This window comes from Mustela lutreola, chromosome 5 (assembly GCF_030435805.1).
Source record: "Mustela lutreola isolate mMusLut2 chromosome 5, mMusLut2.pri, whole genome shotgun sequence".
NCBI lineage: Eukaryota > Metazoa > Chordata > Mammalia > Carnivora > Mustelidae > Mustela > Mustela lutreola.
In genome coordinates, this window is record NC_081294.1 from 87,985,391 (window position 1) to 88,000,170 (window position 14,780).

The 14,780-nt window shown below is 38.4% G+C and overlaps 1 long non-coding RNA gene across 1 annotated transcript in view; it reads left to right on the plus strand.

The window, feature by feature from the left end:
- The first annotated feature begins 7,036 nt into the window (after positions 1-7,036).
- The window catches only part of LOC131832255 (uncharacterized), a 94,297-nt gene continuing 86,553 nt past the window's right edge, over positions 7,037-14,780 (plus strand). The window contains exon 1 of the long non-coding RNA XR_009353965.1: positions 7,037-7,129. This is a non-coding gene — a long non-coding RNA (uncharacterized LOC131832255). The remainder of the gene's footprint in view (positions 7,130-14,780) is intronic.

Consider the following 14,780-nt stretch of genomic DNA (forward strand, 5'->3'; position numbering starts at 1 on the left):
TCTGAAACCTCAGACTCAAAACATCTCATCCTAAACTCTTATCTTCTTCCCTATTTGGGCCCTTTTTTTTTTTTTTTTCTTTAATGGCCACCCAGCTTCCCAAGCTAGACGGCTTGTTCATCCTTAAATCCTTCCTTCAGATTTAGCATATCTGTACAGCAACATTCCCTGCTGGTTTTACCTTTTAATTAATTCTCTGGTCCATTTGCTCCTCTCCTTATGAACAGCAGTCAACCTAATTGGGACTCTTATTTCTCCACTAGACTGTTGTAGATATGTCTGAATTTGTTTTCCTCCCTTCAACCCAGCAGTGTTCCCTTGCCAAACTCCACACTCTTTCATATTTCTTCAAAGATCTTCATGATATAGCATTTACCTTCTTTTCCAGGCCATAAAACTTCATATATCTTATTAATATCTCTTATCTCTACCCCACTAGTTCTAGTCATGGACCTTTTACATCTAGTTCTTAAGCATGCCCTTTAAGCCTCAACTCAGGTGTAGCTTTTGGTAGGAACCTCTCTTGCTCTCACTCCTACTTCTAGATTCATGGAAGTATCCTCCTCTGAGTTTTCAAAGTATTCCTTGAATATTGCTCATATCATAGCCACTAATTTAAATTATAATTTCTGTTTATATATTTTTATCCTCCATTAGAAAGAAAGTTAGAGCTGGGAAATTAATCCTTGTCCTTACAGAATTCCTGTGCAAGGTAATTGCTCACTCAATTTTGGTTAAATAAATTTGGCCTTTAACCAGTCATGAAGTTTAACAAGAAAAACAAAAGACCTTAAGATACATTATTCTGGGAAACCATGGAATTACTATTCATCACGAAACCAGGTAAAAATAGTTTCAAAATTTCAGAGCTGCTGTGAAGATTAAATAAAGTAGAAGATGAAGTGTAACTTTTGTTTTTGAGATTTATCCCTTCTGCAGCACCTTTCATCTCAGTAAATGAGCTCTCCATATATCCTTCTAATAAAATTTTGGTATCATCATTTATGTCTTCCTCTTGCTCACTTGCATGTACTGAAATTCATGGTGATTCTATCTCAGAAATGTATCTGGAATCCTTCCATTTCTTTATGTTACTACCACCACCATGCTTGTCCTAGACTTCATCATTGTTTGGACAACTTGGTAGCATCCTAACTTGCTACTCCTGCTTCTCGTCCCTTTTCAAACTTTTCTTATTTTAACATTCAGAACATCTTTTATAAATAAATAAATAAATAAATAAATAAATAAATATCTTACACAAACTTCTCATTGGTTTAAACCTTATAAAATTTTTTCATTTCCTGGAATGACACCCTTTACCTGGCTGATTCCTAGTGAACTTTTTCAAGTTCATTGTCACAACCCCAAGGACATTACACATGACCCATAAATCCAATTATGTTCCTGTTATATTGTATCATAGCACACTAAATATTTTTTCTTATTATTTATCACAACTGAGATTATATATTTATTTTTGTATCTGCAAAGATTCATGGTTTGATTCCTTCATTAGACCATATGTTTCATGAAAACACATAGTATCTGTCCTGTTTCTGGCTCTATCCCCAGTGCCTAGTGTGTGTGTGTGTATATATATATATATATACACACACATATACATATACACATACATACATACCTGGGAGGTACTGGCCACTCAGTCTTTATCTGTAAAAAAAAAAAAAGTTGCAGGTAAACAACATCTTCAATTTATGGATTTGAGTGAATTGGTGTATACATGTGGGATAAAAGAGAAATTCTTCCCATGTCTTTTCTGTTTCTAGGATCCCATGATTTATTGAAAGTTTACTAATGTTATAAGACAAAAAATTCTTTCACTAAATGGGATATAACAAAAAACATAACTATTATTCACTAACCATCCAATTAAGATGTTTCAAGTCTATGTGTATTAGCTTGCTAAGGATGCCATAACAAAGTACTACAAACCAGGTGCCTTAACCAAAGGGAAAGAGCTGCCTCAGTGGTTGAGGCTCTATCTTAGGACCCATGAGATCATGACCTGAGCAGAAACCAAGAGTCAGGTACTCAACCAACTGAGCTATGCAGGTACCCCAAAGACCAATTTTCTTGTATTACTTCTGGATTAGTTCTCTTCATAACAATAATAATATATTATGTTACTGAATATAGGTATAACTGTAAGTTTTAACCTAAAGGATTTTTTTTTAGTAATAATTTTTAAAAGTAAAGTGTTAGCTTCAAGAAATGATTGAATAGTTCTAGGATCCAGTGATGAGAGGAAACCCTTACCTGGGAAAGGAAGCTAAAAAAAGTAAATAAATACTTTGTTTAGTAGACCAGGAGTCTGTTACTCAAATAGGCAATATAGGCAAAGTTTGTATGGATTATTGTTTCAGGAGTTTAAGAGAAATAGAGTTTATGTATAATTTAGCTATAGGAACTTCTGAAGAGAGTATAAACAAAAAGATGAGAGAACACAGCTAAGGAACCAAGAGGTCAAGACACATGGAATAGGAAAAAGCTGGCTTAGAGTAACTGAATGAAAGTATCTAGAATTTCTAGAACTCAGTAATGTTGGATTTTGGCATGAGAGTGGATGTATCTTCATCTGTCTCTCCCAAATTCTGAATCATAGTAAGAGAGAAGGTCAGATAGGTTTTTTTTTTTTGTTTTTGTTTTTGTTTTACATCACTTCTACTTTTAATACTATTTATTGCTGAATAAGAACAAGGTATGGGATCGTTGGTCAAACAGGCTTGCTAATTCTTTCCCCCAAACATTAAAAGCTGCCCACTGTGTGTACAGGAGGCAATTAAGAGCATGGTAGGGAAAGGCCACTTTTTTTTTTTTCAAAGATTTTATCCATTTATTTGACAGACAGAGATCACAAGTAGGCAGAGAGGCAGGCAGAGAGAGAGGGGGAAGCAGGCTCCCTGCCGAGCAGAGAGCCCAACTTGGGGCAATCCCAGGAGATCATGAGGGAAAGGTCACTTTTAAAAAGACTCCAGAAGGGGCTTAGCCACATATACTAAGTATATAGTATACACTAAGTATATATATAGGATTTTTTAACTCCTATATAATCCAAGTACCTGTTATTTCCCTGTCAGTATTCATTCTGCCCCCATAGGTCATTACCTACAGTGGAGTAGCCATTATTTCACTAAGGAAGGAAACTTCCTCACCTAGTGGTCATCATAACTTTAATAAATTGTTTTAAGATGTACATTAAATTGATGCAGGAATTTTTTTCACTCAAAGCCATAATCTCAGAGTTGTCATGTTCCAGGTATCAAATTTGGGTAATTCTATTAATGTCTTATGAAGAAGTTCTTCTACAGTGTATCAACTTCAATTTGTACTGATATAACTATAGTTTATGTATATTTAACAAGGGAATTTTTCTTACTTTAGGTATGTATACCTAAGGTATATATTCATTATAATATGTAATGCCCTTACATATGGTATAATTTATCATCACGGGATAGTTTTTCAATGTATTTGTTATATTAACTTAAAAGAGTGGCCTCTCCTGATACCTTCTGCTTCTTCCTAAAATTTGATTGGTACTGTTGCAGTGTTTTGTACTTCAACTGTATATGATGCCAACTGAAGAAGTCAGCAAAAACTAAGCAGTCCCATTGTTAGTATCTTGCAGAACGAGTAGAAGGTTGCTGGAGACTATAATTCTTCTTGTCAGCTGGTTCTGATCATGTCATATGGTTTTATTCCATTGTCTTCTTTCGTTTATAATGTTTACCTATCAAAAAACTTCTTGCTCTTTTTGTGGAACAAGAAGTTCATTTTTAAAGAATATTAAGCAAAGGAATTAAGCAGTCTTCCTTGTCCCAGAATGTGCCTTGCTGTTACACAAAGTTTAGTGATGATATTAGCCAATAAAACTTTTGCAGACTTGTGCCCCCCAAATGAACTGATTTTCTTGATTTGTAGAAGGTTAAATTAGTAGTTCTTAAGCCATATGTGACCTTTTGGATGAAAATTTACAAGTTGGCCTGAATTAGGAACAAGATATTTAATTTCCAATATTCATTAGAAGTTGTCTGCTTGCCCACCATTCTTAAGATCCAGGAAAAAAAAAAGTTAAACATAAATGCAAATATCAAAGAAAGAGCTCATATTTAAATGAAATGCTGATCCATCATTTTCTATGGTAGATGTCTGTATAATCAGTTAGTCCAAATGCTCTTATACAAGTCCTATTGAGCCAAGGCAGTCGAGTAGCCAATGATCAGCTTCATTCATAGAGACCATCCTGAAGATTCATTTGGTAGCTGATAACCAAGTCTAGTAAAATTGATATTTAAATTTTCTGAGTTGGTCTCTGCTAGCTGTAGGTCAATTCACTGCTGTCAGGTTCTCCCTAAACAAATGAATGAACTTAGAATCTATCAAAAATTTAAAAAAAAAAAAAGTTTCAACACAAAACTGCCCACATGCCTCAAAGACTGCAAACTAATATTTTGAGAATTAGGTAAATGTGCTCTCATTGTTTCACACCCACATCCTAAAAAATATTTCCCTCAGAAAGAAATTATAGCAACTTAATTTACAAAACTAAAAATGTAATGGTATTGGTGTATAAGTAGGGGGTTTGGACATTGGGGAGGGTATGTGATTTGGTGAGTGCTGTGAAGTGTGTAAACCTGGTGATTCACAGACCTGGGGATAAAAATATATGTATATAAAAAATATATGTTTATAAAAAATAAAAAAAAAAAAAAAAATAAGTAGGGGGTTTGGAACGTGCATGTTCCTAAGACTCTCTTGAGTGGTCATAAAACATGCAGATCCCTGGCCTCATCCCAGAAACTCTGATTCAGGAAGAGGTATTTTTAAAACCTTTCTCAAGTGGTTCTGATGCAGGTGGTCCAGGAACACTTCCTCAACAACATGGTTATAGACAATTAATAAAAAAGATCGCAGCTCTTCCTATGTCCGTGCCTAGTAATGATCCTAGGTGTGCTTTGGCTCTCAGCATTGGAATTCCTATGTGCCATATCCTAATGGGTGGCTGTGTGGCCCTCTTCCTCTACTTTGTTGGGTCTAAAGAAAGAAAAGTGACCTGTGGAGCTAGTATCACAGTTTTGTTTTGCTTTATACTTGACAACCTAGAGAGCCATGCCCTATTCTTTTGTATCTTGAGAAAAGGGGTCATTTTCTCCCTGATTTACCTCAGGAAGCCAGGGTCTGGTGTAAAGGCACCTGGCCAAGCATCACCGTTCTCTCCCCTTTGAGGATGGGCTGATGGGGTTGTGGTGGGAGAGAGTGCTCTTCCAGAACTTGACCAGAAAAGTCCTTAACACTTAAACTTGTTAAAGGACAAATATCTTCTGACTCCCAGAAATACCCATCATCTAAAAAGACCTAACTTTTCAGTAAACATGAGGCAGAAATAGGAAAATTTAAAAACAGCCAAAGAGATTTCCTCCTGGCTCTACCATGACAGCTGTTGTTTTCCACTAAATGATAATGAGCAATCAGCAAGTAGCTCACCTACCAAATGCTGAAACCATTTTCCAGGGAAGCCTAAGTTTCCGTTTTAGAGAAATGTAACTGTTTGCATTTCTTTATCTGTAATCTCTTACCAAACTTCCTCGGGAGCCATATCTCTTATTTATACCAAAGGAGAGAAGTTTCCCTTGTAGCTACAGGAATGAGGAGGGGAGTTGAAGACAAACAAGTAAACCAGAAACAGCACTTGCCTCAGAAGGAGAAGCCATTTGTTTTGAGAAGTAAAGACTCACAGGATATTCTCAGATATCAAATCGAGAACTTGGCTTGTTTTTTCCTCATGTTGTCGAGAAAATAATTAGCTTAATCTTTGATGCATGCTTCACGCTCTTAATCCTTGGAGACACAAGAGTAGGAAATGTTAAATCAGCCTTGCTCAAGTTGGGAGGGAAATGTGAGTCCTCTATAATTTGAAAAGGTAAGAGGGAATAAATCACACCATTTGCTTCATTCTTCATCTGGAAAATGTCCACAAGTCCCCAGATCGTCTGCATTCCAAATATCTGATCATTAAGGCCACAGATTCTTAGATGAGAATACAGATCCAGCATCTCAGGGACACATCCAAATACCACCTAATGACTCACAGTTGATCAAGCACTTGTGTGTGTTCAACTGCTGACTTCCGCCATCACGTAACCCGGTGCTGCTCGCGAGTTCCAGCACGTGACTGCCCTTAGCACAAAGGACTGGCCCCTCCCCTCTTCCCCTTTGGTGTCCAGACTCCAGCTAAGTTGCACTTTCTGTATATTTGTTTTGGATCTGCCTAGATCTGTGTGTGGCTGTGAAGACTCGTCAAAGGCAGCTTGGATAAGTGCTCTCCGTGTGACCGTGGTCATGTCTTCAGTGGGGACAGCAAACTGCGCTCTTCAATTAACTACATAGGCCAGCTATTAGCCTCCAGGTGAAGCTGAGACCACTGAAACACTGACACTATTAAGCCAACAGTTTAAATTACATGTCCCTATCTAAGTCATTCAAAAAAACCTAACACTACTAAAGTGTTATCCAACTTTAAGTGCAAGAAAACTAGAACATAATTTCTATTATTATGACCTGTGAAAAATAATGCAATCTTTTCTTGAATGGAAAAAGCTCTATGGTAGCATGGACCATGTATGGGTTGTTTCCACACTTGATGTGTGTCTCCTTCCTTGTGTAAAACAATACAGCCGGGAAACCAGGTTGATCTGAAGACAGTTTAAGCTACAGAGTAAGAACCTAGCAGGGAAACTGCCCAGAACTGATGCTGAGTGCTGTGTCTTGTCCACCCTGCCCCCTCACCGTGAACGCTACTTGGAACTGAAGATGAATAAATATTGGCTGTTTTAGGCTTTGGTTGTGAGGAATTCCAGAGAGAACATTTTATAGTTTGCTTGGATACTTTTCAGATATGCTGTTGGGCAACTTCAGCTCTGCACTTTGAGTATTTGTTAATTCATAATCGATTAAAAGCCTGCTATGTGCCAAGTCTGTAATAGATAATGAAAATAGAGAGTCACAGAGGAAGACCTTACCTGCCTTTGGGGATCTTATAGTTCAATGGGAGGTTCAGAGAGGAACACTGATCATTTCATTACTGGATTTGCAAGTTAACTGAGAGGTAAGAGCTGGGACTGCTCAAACCTTTGGAAAGTTTGAGGAGGCCACCAGGGATGCCCTCTGCTATGTGGTAACTGTGAAGTAAGAATTTGTCTGATAATAATGTGGAGAAAGGGGAGGAACATGGCTGAGGCACTGAGGAGAGTTTGGAACAGGGAAGGAGTTGCAAATACTGTAGTTAGACTAAGTAAGGGAGTAAGTAATATGAGCTGAGGCTGGGGGAAATCAGTAGGGACCTGGTAAGGCTAAGGAGTTTGGATTTTATCCTAAGGGTAATGGGCAGCCATTGAAAGATTCTAATGGGAAATGACATGATCAGATTGGCAGTTTGGAAAATTAATTCCCACAGCCTTAGGGAGGATAAATTGAGGAGAGATTATCTTAGAGGCAGGACGAAGTCGTTAGGAGGTAATTACGGTAGAGAAAAAACATGAGAAGGAACTGAATAAGTTTGGGTTAGCTGAGCACCATCAGCACAGACATGACGCGGCCTCAGGGTGTGAACAATGTATGTGCATACTGGGCAGCCAGAGCTTGCACAGATGATCTTACTACACTCTTTGAGGAGATGTGTCTGCACTAATAGACATGATTGATTCATTTCCATGCGTCTTTTCCCATGCATACTCCTCAGCACAGGTGTTAGTGAGCAGAGCTTGATAATTAATTGCTGTTTCATAGTTTTCCATAAAACCGGGCTTGGGGAATAGAGATGAATGAGGGTCTTCCTCCCCCTTCTTGTCTACTCAGCATCTGGTTTATGAGCTTGGTAGATAGATAAACAGAGATGAGGAAACCCCAAGTTAATGCTAACTCTCCTATTCAGATTTTATTTTTACCATCTTTGCTTGAAATCATGCCAACCAAGCAATTAAATGCTATCTAAATGGTGGTGTCATGATTTGGTATTAATTGGACTCGTCAATGATTTACAGAATCTTGATGTGACTCTAAGAGTATTTTAGATATGGCACGACTTGGGGAGGATTTCCTTTCTTGTTAATGACTTGGTAAGCCTAGTAAGTCAGTGGTGGAGAACAAGAAGATAAATGCAAATATTGACTAAAATATTTGAATCACCAGATTCCAGAATAAGAAATATACTTCTGCACAAAACCAAGTCAACTATATTGCACACTTAGTAATGGTTAACTAGACAAAATAACTTGAGCACTTTCTTTGCACCAAGAACTATGCAGTGTCTATCTGCATGCGTATAAATGTCTTATTTTCTCATTTAAGAACTTGTTTGCCTCAAATTAAAGCAACCTCTAAAAGTTAGGGTTTATCCCCAGATGTTCTGACATCAAATGTTAAGCCCTTTCCTCTATCCTGTTTATTTCCCATGCCTGTTTTCTCTGAAATAGGCATGCATTTCCTTCTTTGGGGAGCAGGGAGTATTTCCATGCCACGTGAGCCTTTCAGGTACTCAACCACTATTGTGTTTCACTGCTGAAGGAAGTTTTTATCCTAACTGGTCTGAGAATTTCAGGTGGTTTTGGTTGTCAGTCACAGTCGTATGGAGGACAGCAAAGTTTTCATTTCCTCAGTTACGTGGAAGTAACACCTCTAAGCGTATTTTAAGCTGATCTCTTCATATAGGCAGATTTTGTGCTAAGCATGTTTGATTAGTTTGTCTAAGCTTCAGCCTAATGTGTATGAAACACATCTCTCCCAGTTTCACAGGTACAGAAATTGGATTGCAAACCTTGAGCAGTTCACGCAGGGTCCTTGGATACTGAGTTGAGAGGCCAGGATTCAAATCCCGGTTTACCTGCCTCCAGAACCCAAGAGTTTGAGCTTCATACTAGAGTGTCTTGTACTTAAAAATCGACTGCTAGAGCACTGCCACTCAAAGTAGCCAGTCCATAAACAATCACTGGTCCCTAAGGACACAAGAGAACTTGCCCCACAATGTAAACTGACATACAGCTTCCTTTATGAGGGAAGCTGTACCATTTTAAGAAAAAGTGCCGGCTTCCTGGTCCAGTTGGCTTACATCCTGGCCAAACTTCTGCTTATCTTGTTGCAGCCCAGTAACAAGGAATCCCAAACAGACTGGTTCAGAGACCACATTTGAAACTTGCAATAAACCAGGTGGTTGGGGGTCTGCCAAATTCATGTGATGATAAAAACCTACCGGAGCTGTAACAACACATTTCCTGCACCCATAAGTGCCTCATAGTTAGCAGGAAAAAAAGAGCTTTTATAGACATATCTGAAAATTTCTAATGAGATGCATAAATCTTCTTTTTAAGAAATGGTCCATCAGAGGTTGTAGTCCAAAATGAAGCTAACATTCTGTTTAGAGATCTGAAGTACATATAGTTCTGTGACTATTCTGATTTTAAATACTATGCTTGTAGGAGTTACAGTAACTACATTGTTCAGTGATTTGGCCATAGGGTATGTTTAATTCATGTTCACATTTTTCTTTCATACAATCCTTAAAATTATGAGTAAAGTGCTTCCTGGAAATTCTGTAGAAATAGACACGAATCAAATGAAAATAATAGGAAGGAGATAGAGAATCAAAAGAACAATTACTTAATTTTTTCAAGATCGACGTCTTTAGTATGGTTTCCATAGGATGTTAGACAGGTTTTGAGAAGCATGAATCCCAAGTGTCATATCGTTCTGAGGTTAGCAGAGGTTTTGTCAGACGCTTTCCTTCATATAAGGCCATTTGCCACTGATGCCTGGGGCATAAAAGTTTCTTTATGACATCCCTAGATGATTGCTTTCTCTTTGTTTCTTCCTCCCTTTTTTCTTCTAGTCTCTCTCTCATTTTCTCTCTCCCTCTCTTATTAAGAAAACTTGTCTATTCAAAATAAAGTTCAGTGCCTCTGTAAATTCCAAGAAGGTAAAGAAACCATGACTTTAGTTAATCCTCATTGTTGAGGTAGGAGCAATTTCAAACTCTGTAGGGTTCTGTGTATTCATTTCACAGTATATTGAGATTTCTTATATAATTTTAGAAACTGTGGTATGCTGATGCCCATTAGTCTTAAAACACAAACTTTTGCAATTTTGAATGATGCAAAGGTTTACTGTTGTTATATTTTTGCCTGTCCTCTATCAGGTGCTTGATCAGGAATGCAACATGAATTTGTCTAACAAAGCAGGAATTATTTATACAAGGTAAAACCTTTAAATCAAGAAATGTTTACTGAGCATCAATTTTGCACAAGTAATTAGGAAAAGGCTTGGCCCTTGATCTCAGAGGTGCTGTTCAACAATGTCATTTTTCCATCTAAGCTGTAATTCTGTTTAGGAATTAAAGAGCAAAGGTTCTGAATGGCACTTTTTGTCTCTCCCTTCCTAAGAATCAATAGGCAATTACACTGACCTGGAAAGCAAAATAAACTCACCCCAATATATCAGTTTACCATTTAGAGGACAGCACACACTTTTTTTTTTTTTTTTTTTGTCAGAGAGAGAGAGGGAGAGAGATCACAAGTAGGCAGAGAGGCAGGGAGAAGCAGCCTACCCTGCTGAACAGAGAGCACGATGCAGGCCTCTATCCAAAGACCCTGAGATCATGACCCAAGCTGAAGGCAGAGGCTTAACCCACTGAGAAACTCAGCTGCCCCAACAGCACACACTTTTACATGCTGACTGAAACATGTGCTTCTATAGTCATTTTTTAACTCATGTGAGAAGAACTTCTTTATATACCATGAAAGGTATTATCCTTAACTGACAAAGTAAAAGATTTTAAATAATCGAATAATTCTTTCAAAATATGATAACTTGTTCCCACCTTTTTTTTTTTTTTAACAGCAAACATATTGAGGTTTGCTAAAATGTGTTGTCCTTGGCCTCTGGACCTAGAATAATCTTCTATCACATCTTTGATGATAGAAGATACAACTTTGCCCATCCTCTTTCACTCTACAGAATAAATCTTTGGCCAAGCAGCTTAATGACAACCATACTTGACCTTGCTGTAGCCTCTGCCAGTTCCAGCGTAGGGCTATTTATTCTCATTTTACCTTTGAGAAAACTGAAGCTAAGAGGGCTGAGAGTCTGTGAAGCCCAGACATAGTTGTCTCTCTGGGTTCAGATCTGTGGCTTGTCCAATATGTGATCTGGGGCAAGTCACTTAAATTTTTTTGCATCAGTTTCTCCATGAGTAAGGTGGAGTAATGACAGCACCTGCCTTCCTGGTTTTTGTGACAACTTGAGCTAATTAGTGTATGCTAGATACTTAGACCAGTGCCTGGCACATAGTAAAACTACACCTAGGTCAACATTTGGACCCAGATTTCTGACTGCATCTAGTGTTCCTTTCATTACACTAGTGTTCCAGTTATGCCTCATCTCACCACTTCCTGTGGTGGTTGATGGAGTACTGGACCGCAGGGAATAGCAGCGCCTTCTGCTCTAATTTCTACAGCTTCTTGAATTCAACACAATCTGGGCAATAACACCGTCAATGAAAACAATTCATTTAGAAAGGCATCCAGTGGGCCAGGATCAGTATCCAATGCTTTACATGTGTTTCTCTACTCAATTCTCATAACAGATATGCTTATTCTCATTTTACAAATGGAGAAATGGAAGCACCAAGAGATTTTGTACATCTAATCAGAGGACAGTGGTATGTATCAGAAGGGAGTTTCACATCTGACTTAATAATAGCATCCTTGGAGTAAAACAGGAATGTGTTTAACCATATTAAGCAATCTGATCGTCAGAGCTCATCTTCATCTATTACCCCTTTTCTGTGCTCTGAAGCTCATGGACTTTTTCAAGAAGTAGTGGCGGGTAGCATGGGGGGAATGGATGGGTCAGGGGTAGGTCATGACAGTAATAAGCCGACTGTGTGCAGCATGATGGCACAGGAGGAAGCAGAAGAAATTTAAGAAGTTTACCTAATAACTTAAAAACTCTCCATTCTGGGATATTTCAGAGAAGGGGAGATGACCTACACACCTCAGTAACCCCTCAAACATTGGTGTCTACCAGTGCTGGAGTCATGAGTATTCCTAACAGTGGCAGAACTTCATCCAGAAAATGTAAGATTCTGCTTTGTGTCCTCTTTCTAGAGGACATGCATCTACATGCATCCCTCTTTCTAGAGGACACAAAGCAGAATCTTACATTTTGGAGAATTTTTACTCTCAAATAGTAAATAACCATTTGGGTATTAAAGGGGTAAGCTCCAATTATTTGGACTGTTTCCATACTTTTAACCACGCTCTTTAAATCTAACCTTTGGAGCAGTAGGGATGCCTGAATTCAGAACTTGGGGGAACCTGAGAGTTTTCTGTGACTAATGATTTGGATCAAATAATAGCATTTTATAAATATTTTGAGTATTTTTTTTGTCTCAATGACATCACTATATTGATCATATTTCTGTTCATTGTCCTTCTTTGAAAATCATCAATCACTTCTCAGGTCATCATCATTAATTACATTTGCAATTTGTTTGTGAAATATTACAGGCTTTTCCCTTCTTTGCCCAATTGAGTTATTTCAATGTGATTACAGCCACTGATCCATTCCAGCCTGGCATAATCAGGTTCTTTGCCACCAGGGTCAAGTTGGGTTTTGTTATGTTAGTAAGTGACTGAAGGCTGTTCATAGAGCAGGGTGGAAACAGGGTTACCTCAGTTTTCCTCCTGCTTAAATATTAGTGCTTGCTGTCTTCATTAAGTCATCAGATGGCACTTTAATACTCACCAACAATAAGCAGAACCTATGGATTCTATTCCTAAAGTTGATAGAGTTTTAAGAAGTCACAGTCTCTGTGTTGTGACTGCATCCCAAGGGAAACCTTCTTGCATTGTTGGTGGGAATGCAAGCTGGTGCAGCCACTGTGGAAAACAGTATGGAGATTCATGAGAAAGTTGAAATTAGAACTTCTGTGTTACCCAGCAATTGAACTACTAGGTATTTACACAAAGGATCAAAAAAATATATTTAAAGGGCTACATGCATCCCAATATTTATAGTAGCATTATCAGCAATAGCCAAACTATGAAAAGAGTCCAAATGTCTATTGACTGATGAATGGATAAAGAAGAGGTGGGATATATCTATATCTCTATCTATCTATCTATCTATCTATCTGTCTACATCTATATCTATGTATCTATATACTGGAATATCATCTGGCCATTGAAAAGAATGAAATCTTGCCATTTGCAATGACATAGATGGAACTAGAGGATATTATGCTAAGTGAAATAAGTCAGTCAAAGAAAGGCAAATACATGATTTCACTCAGAAAACGGATGAACATATGGGAAGGGGGAAAAAGAGAAAAGAAAACAAACTATAAGAGACTCAAGGATAGAGAACAGAGGGTTGATGAAGGGAGTTGGGTGGGGAATGTGCTAGATGGGTGATGGGGATTAAGGAGGGCATTTGTGAAGAGCACTTGTTGTGATGAGCGATGTAAGTGATGAACCACCGAATTCTACTCCTGAAACTAGTATTGCATTGTATGTTAAATGCCTGGAATTTAAATAAAAATTCGAAAATAAAAAATATTTTAATTGAAAAAAAAGTAGAACTGTATTATTGCAGTTCACTTCCAGTCACTAGGGATGCAGGAAAGATAAATGAGGTGATCTGTGCAGAATGTGTGGAAGCCCTCAAAACACATATCAGCTGGTGGCAATTCTTTTCTTGTTGTGATTGTTGTCCCCCAAGCCCTTCTCCACTAGCAGTCATTACTGTGCTCCAATGGACTGGTGCAGCAGTGAAGCTGAAGTCAGTGGGGTTTACACAGAAAGTCAAAAAATAGCAGGATTAGATTTACCAATTCAGCATTTAGAAATCAGATATGGAGGGACTTCTTTCTGAGGTAGGACATCAACCAATTATGAGCAAGCATTACAGTGCAATACTAAAGCCATATTTAACATTGTTTTCCCCTTATCTGCCTCCACCAGGCTACTTCCCTTCCTTTCTACCTTTAATGTCAGGGGACAGCCATGATGAGCTATGGATAAATTCAGTGGCAGGGAGGTTTAAAGAGTTTGAGATTCTGGGGCACCTGGGTGGCTCAGTGGGTTAAGCCTCTGCCTTCAGCTCGGGTCATGATCTCAGGGTTCTGGGATTGAGCCCCACATTAGGCTCTCTGCTAAGCGGGGAGTCCACTTCTCTTTCTCCCCCTGCTCGTGCTCTCTCTGTCTCTCACACTTGCTTACTCTCTTTCTCTAAAATAAATAAAACCTTAAAACAAAAAAAGAAGACTTTGAGATTCCATCCACATTTTGAGGGCACACTATTTTAGTCAGCACTAACCCACCTCTGGGTGGAGTCAGCATCTTCCCAAGCTAGGATGAGATGTGAAGAGGCATACAGGTTCTCTCCACCACAATCAACCCCATTAATACAGAAGTATATTTTATAGTCACTCTTAGACATAAAGCCTATTTCTAGAAAGTCTAAGAATATCTAAACTCATCAGATTAAAGGACATAAGTGGATACCTGATGTGCTTCCTAGCACATGGCTGATGACCATGAACCCTTCCTTGTCCTCCTTCATTAGCAATAATTACTGTGCCTGATAGACTGACGTCATTAGCACCTGGTGACAAGAACACAGAGTGGATGGGGGTAGAAAGTAGGGAGAGTCAGGCAGTGCAGAAAGTCATGAACAAGACCCTCCAGAGGAAGTGGGGAACCCTA